The sequence below is a fragment of the Humulus lupulus genome, chromosome 9 (genome assembly GCF_963169125.1).
Source record: "Humulus lupulus chromosome 9, drHumLupu1.1, whole genome shotgun sequence".
Taxonomy (NCBI): Eukaryota; Viridiplantae; Streptophyta; class Magnoliopsida; order Rosales; family Cannabaceae; genus Humulus; species Humulus lupulus.
The window spans coordinates 182,582,377-182,587,824 of record NC_084801.1 but is presented as its reverse complement, the minus strand read 5'-3'; the positions used below and the strand labels follow the sequence as shown (position 1 = coordinate 182,587,824).

Genomic DNA, 5,448 nt, shown 5'->3' with positions numbered 1-5,448 from the left:
TATATCGCCCCCTATAGGCGATATATTGCCTGGGCCAGTATGCCCGAGGCGACCGTGCATCGTCTCGTGTTTTCCGTATCTACGTGCTGCGATATATCGCCCCCTATAGCTGCGATATATCAGCATACGCTGAATATTTAAACACAAAATTACACATTTTTAGCTAAGCTTAAATGGAGTAAACAGCCTTGACTAAGCCTTCAACGTATTCAAAGATGCTGACTGACCCTATAACATTCAAATTTTTTCCTTATTTAATTTAATCCTCAAAAATACTTAATCCTTAATTACCCATTCATAACATGTGCTTAAAATCCTATTGGTTGATATCTAAACCTTATATTATAATAAATATAATCCTTAATTATCAGTCATATGATCAAACCTTAGGTTATACTTAATATTCTTAAACTATAGGTTAAACTTAGAAAATCTATAAGTACTACTATGAGTGTCCAAATAATTCCCGGTCTGAACCAAAAATCCACAGTAACAAAGATAATACTATACATACTATAATACTACTAAATAATTAGCTAAGTAAAGTTCTTGGACTTTACATTGCTCTTAAAAAATACTATATATACAAAAATAAAAAATATATATCTATAAAAACTTTAAAAAAAAAGAGATAAAAAGAAAATTTGGGACGGTTCTACCACCCATAAAAGAAACTTATTTATATATTTATATTTATTGCATTTTTTTCTAGTTGACGGCACTTGTGCCTCCTAATTTTTCTATCTTTTTAATGTTTATAGTTGACGACACTTGTGCCTCCTAATTTTGTTGTAATTTTATTTCTTTTATATCTTTGTTAGTTGACGACACTTGTGCCTCCTAATCTTTGTTATAATTTTCTTTATATATCTTGTTGTAATTTATATTTTATTTAATTTCCGCAAGTTACTAGTTTATGGCAATTTTGCCTCCTAGTCTTTTATCTTATGTTTTAGTTGATGACACTTGTGCCTCCTAATTTTTATCTTAATTTTGTTATGGTTGATGGCATGCTATGCCTCCCTACTCTTGCCTAAATTTTAGTCTTATTTAATTTTGCCTTATTTTTCTTTACCTTTTATCATATTATTCTATAATTGTGAAAAATACTTGAAAAAAAAAAAACCTAAATCTTGTCCTTTCACCATAAGCAATTTTTGCTTAAAGGAAATTTGAACAAAATTTTCAATCCGCCTCTACTAATTAACGTCGTGGAGTTGTTAGTAGTGCGCGAGTAAGTGGAATCAAATAGGCCTGGGGACAAGTAAACCATAAGAATTATATTGTTGTGAAATCTCTAAAAATTCTAAGTATGCTCTGTGGTTGCGGTTTTAACTGATCTTCCACATCAGAAAATTGCTTGTTTGAGATTATCCTTGTTGCCTTATTTGTGAAAATTGTATGCATCATTGGGAACGTAACTCTAAAAAGCGATTAGTAAAAAGACGTTTATCTTTATTTGAAATTGAAAGTGCTAGTAAAAATTTGAGCATCATGGAACCTATTGCTAATCCTGTTGATGAAAATGTTGTGCTTGAAAAAACTTTGCTTGAATATTTTGCACCTATTTCATCTAATGCTCCTTCATGCATTGTTTTACCTACAACTTCTGCTACTCATTTTGAGCTTAAACCAACAATCATTCAATTGTTTCCATCTTTTTATGGGTTAGATAGAGATGATCCTCACAAGCATGTCAAATATTTTTTAGAAATTTGCTCAACATTTAAATTTCAAAATTTTTCTAATTAGTCGGTCAAACTAAGATTGTTTCCTTTTTCATTAAAATAAAAATCAAAAGCTTGGTTAAATTCCCTTTCCACAGGGTCTATAACTACATGGGATCAACTTTATAATAAATTCTTGCTGAAATTTTTTTCTATGTCTAAAACTGATAGTCTAAGGAGAGAAATCTCCGAATTTTTTAAAAAAGATAATGAAGAATTTTTTGAATGTTGGGAAAGATTTAAAGATTTATTATTAAAATGTCCTCATCATGGTTTTGAAAAATGGAGACTTGTAAAATATTTTTATGATGGTTTGACTCCCTCTAATCGTCAAATGATTCAATCTATGCATACTGGAAATTTTTTAAAATTTCAAGGACAAGAGGCGTGGGACGCCCTTGAAGATTTATCTGTCAATTCACAACAATGGAATTATTTTGATCCTAGGTCTAGGTCAACTAATTCACCAAAAAGAGGAGAAAGGTATGAAGTAAAAGAAGAATTAGACTTAAGAACATCCTTAGACAAATTAGCGAGAAAAGTATAAGCTTTAGCCATAAGCCAAACTATAAACTCTCCAATACAACCAAGAAAAAATGTTTGTTCTATATGTTCTAGTCCGTGTCATAATGCCCAATCATGTCCTTCCTACCAAGAAGCCTTTTCTGAGGAGGCCAATGCACTTCATGCTTATGGGAAACCAAATGATAGCCCATTTTCATTGGAGAAACCATCCGAACTTTTCATGGAGACAAAACCAACCCCAAATGAATCAAGGGCACCAATACAATACACAAAACCAAGCTCATGCCCCACAAAATCAACCATATCCTCAACAAAGAAAACCTTCCTTAGAAGATACTTTACAACAATTTATGCAATCTACTCAACAAATCCTACAAAATCAATCTCAATCAATTACCAAGCTCAAGACACAAGTAGGACAACTCGCCACTGCTTTAGCTGATAGAGAAAAAGGAACATTCCCTAGTCAACCTATCCCTAATCCAAAAGGTCAATATGAGATAGGAAAGTCTAGTCATAATGGAGAAGTCAAATCAATTTCAACTCTTAGGTCCGGAAAGAACATTGTCAAACCCAATTACATACCCGAGGTTGAAAATGAAAAGAAAAAAGAAAAGAGTCAGCCTTCTAATTCTAATGCCAATGACTTTTCAAACAAGGAAACTCCAATCCATCCTTTCATTCCAAAAGCTCCATTCCCACAAAGATTACTTCCAATTAAAAAAGGCGGCCAATATAATGACATCTTAGAAGTTTTTAAACAAGTTAGTATCAATATCCCTTTCTTAGATGCCATTAAATAAATTCCTGCCTACTCTAAATTTTTAAAGGATCTTTGTACTATTAAAAGAAACACGAATGTTCCTAAAAAGGCGTTTTTAACTGAACAAGCTAGTTCCATGATTCAATATAAGAGTCTTGTTAAATATAAAGATCATGGGTGTCCCACAATTTCATGCATCATTGGTGATCATTTTATTAACAAAGCTTTACTTGATTTGGGTGCTAGTGTGAATTTATTGCCTTATTCTGTTTATAAGCAACTTGGTCTTGGTGAGCTAAAACCTACCTCTATAACTCTTCAATTAGCCGATCGTTCTGTGAAAATTCCTAGAGGCATTATAGAGGATGTTTTGATAAAAGTTGATAAATTTTATTTTCCTGTTGACTTCATTGTTCTTGATACTCAACCTGTGGAAAATATGCATGCTCAAATTCCTATCATTTTAGGTAGACCATTCTTAGCTACATCTAATGCAATCATAAATTGTCGTAATGGTGTTTTGAAATTATCTTTTGGAAATATGACTGTTGAATTGAATGTATTTAATGTGGTTAGATCTGTTGAGTGTGAGGAAGTTCATGAACTTAACATGATAGATAGTATATGTGAAGATGATGGAAATGACTTACATGACTTTTGTGAAAAATACTTTGGTATGAACTTGCATATTGATGGCTTTAATGATGATGTGAATGCTTTGCTAGAGCCTATACCCTTAAATGAAACCAAAGTTGAACCTTTTTCACCCTTAGATCATGTTCAATCAATCTCCGAGCCTCCAAAGTTAGACCTTAAACCTTTGCCAGAAAATTTAAAATATGCTTTTCTAGGAGAGTCTGAAACCTTACCTGTTATCATAGCATCCGCTTTAGATAAAGAGCAAGAAGATAAATTGTTAGATGTCCTTAGAAAACATAATGAAGCCATAGGTTGGACCATTGGAGACATTAAAGGAATTAGCCCATCCATATGTATGCATAGAATTCATCTAGAAGAGAATGCTAAAACCTCTCAGGAATGTCAAAGAAGGCTAAATTCAAATATGAAAGAAGTAGTTAGAGAAGAGGTCATAAAATTGTTAGACGTAGGTATCATTTACCCTATTTCTGATAGTCAATGGGTTAGTCCAGTTCAAGTTGTGCCTAAGAAGTCTGGGATCACAGCTGTTGAAAATGAGAAAAATGAATTAATCTCTACTAGAGTACAAACGGGGTGGAGAGTGTGCATAGACGATAGAAAGCTAAATAATGTTACTAGAAAAGACCATTTTCCATTGCCCTTTATTGATCAAATGCTTGAACGTTTAGCTGGCCATGCATATTATTGCTTCCTTGATGGGTATTTAGGATATAACCAAATCCCCATTGCCCCAGAAGATCAAGAAAAGACTACATTTACATGCCATTTTGGGACTTTTGCCTATCGTCGCATGCCTTTTGGATTATGCAACGCACCTGTGACTTTTCAAAGGTGTATGATTTCGATTTTTTCTAACATGGTTTGTAATGACCCAACTATTTCTAAGACCTTGGACCATTAGATCTACTATACATAGCTATTATTTTGGGAAAGGTACATAAGAAATAATATAACTTTATTAAATCTCAAAATATTGTATCAACTACATAATAATAGAAAATATGGCATGGGTACCCATTGTTTAAAACATAAAACATAATTTTAAACTAAAGAAAATTATTTACAAAACTAAATGCGGAAAAAACATGATTTAAAAGACTAAAAATAAATAATTTCATCCTCGATCGACACACAGTCCACACATTCCATCCATCCTCAACACACAAGCCAAGCTACCAAGAATCCTTCCGCCTTCCATATTCATTTTCCTGCATCACACTAAAAAAATAAAGGAATGAGCCTAATGCCCAGCAAGGAAAACCTACTAAAAACATACATCATATATCATAAGCATAAAACTACATCATAAACATAAACTATAAAACATATACCATATATCATAAGCATACACTATAAAACATATACTATTTAGGACTACAATATTAATGGTCATTAACTCATTAACATGGCATGCGATAAACCATCTAGGTCCCCTGTCTAATATTTAAGGTAGGTTAGATCACATGGTAGTCTATGATAACCCATCTAGGTCCCCTGTCTAATATCTGAGGTAGGGTAAACAATAACTCTAAACCATGAAAATGATAAACTAGTCTTGGGCCTTGCTATCTAAGCAAGTCATATGCCTAAGCGACTAAAAACATAATCTTGGGGCTTATTATCTAAACAAGTCATATGCCCAAGGACTACAAAACATAGCATACATATACTTATTATAGCATAAACATATCATAACATAAACTTATCATAACATAAACATAGCATAACATATCATACAAACATACAAGATCTATCCTATTTTCCTTACCAAAA

At 32.5% G+C, this 5,448-nt stretch overlaps 1 non-coding gene across 1 annotated transcript; it reads right to left on the bottom strand.

Annotated features, from left to right (window-relative positions):
• Positions 1–1,896: 1,896 nt before the first annotated feature.
• On the bottom strand, positions 1,897–2,003 carry LOC133802809 (small nucleolar RNA R71). Its single transcript, XR_009877555.1, has one exon. It is a non-coding gene; the product is annotated as a small nucleolar RNA R71 (small nucleolar RNA).
• Between the last annotated feature and the right edge of the window lie 3,445 nt (positions 2,004–5,448).